Below are 1,067 nucleotides of genomic sequence, written 5' to 3' on the forward strand. Positions count from 1 at the left end.
AAATGCTTCAAGTTCTCCTTAGTTTCCATGAGTAAGGTTGTGTTGTCTGCTTAACTCAAGTTGTTGATGAGTCTTTTAACAATTCTTACCCACATTCCTCTTCAAAAAGGCTATGCTCTTGAATGATATGTTCGACATATAGATTGAAAATACATGGAGGCAGGATGAACCCCTGACACAATCCTTTCCTGATTTTGAACCATGCAGTGTCTCCTTACTCTTTTCTGATGACTGTCTCCTGGTCAATGTAGAGGCTTTGCACAAGCACAATGAGGTATTCTAGGGACACTGATTAATATACATGATAATATTGTGAAAGGAAGGGACCTGAAATAACAAAACAATAGCTTAAATGATTAAAACAATTCCATAAGATATATTTTTTGTTTCTCTTTTTACTTGGTTCCAGAATCTTCAAGTATGTATACATGACCACAGTTCCAATATAATACATCCTAAGATGTGGCATCCACTTCCAAAGCAGCTTGCCTCCAGATACTCTATGAACACAGAGAAATGATAAAAGTTATACAGGTGTTCAAGTCTTTAGTTCATAGGGTTGCTATGAGTTGTCTATGACTCAATGACACTTAACAACAACATAGAGTTCTGTTGGCCTAGTGGACAGAAAGTGATGCTACCAATCCAAAGGTGGGTGATTTTAATCTGTGGCCCTCAGGGCTGGTTTTAATTATTTTTGGTCAAACATCATTCTACTAAACAATATAGCACTGGCCTATCCATTTGCTGTACAGAGGTAATTTGTAGCTGCTGTGATGCTAAACATTGTAACATTGATGTGTCAAATGTGATAATGGTTACCCATGGTGGACAGTGTTTGGTGGAGCTCCCCAATTAAAACAAGCTTGTAAGCAGGAGTGGCATTCACTTCTGAAACAGTTTGCCTCCAGAAACTCTCTGAAATTGGAGAAACGATGGAAGTTATACAAGTGCTCAGGTCTTTTGTTCATAAGGTCGCTATGAGTCATCTACAAATCAATGGCACTTAACAACAACAATAAAATGTCCTTAGGAAGTGTCAAGTTTGTTACAATAAAATGACCCTA

The sequence above is a fragment of the Elephantulus edwardii genome, unplaced genomic scaffold (assembly GCF_000299155.1).
Source record: "Elephantulus edwardii isolate Elephantulus edwardi_28Jun2011 unplaced genomic scaffold, EleEdw1.0 scaffold00085, whole genome shotgun sequence".
Classification (NCBI taxonomy): Eukaryota; Metazoa; Chordata; class Mammalia; order Macroscelidea; family Macroscelididae; genus Elephantulus; species Elephantulus edwardii.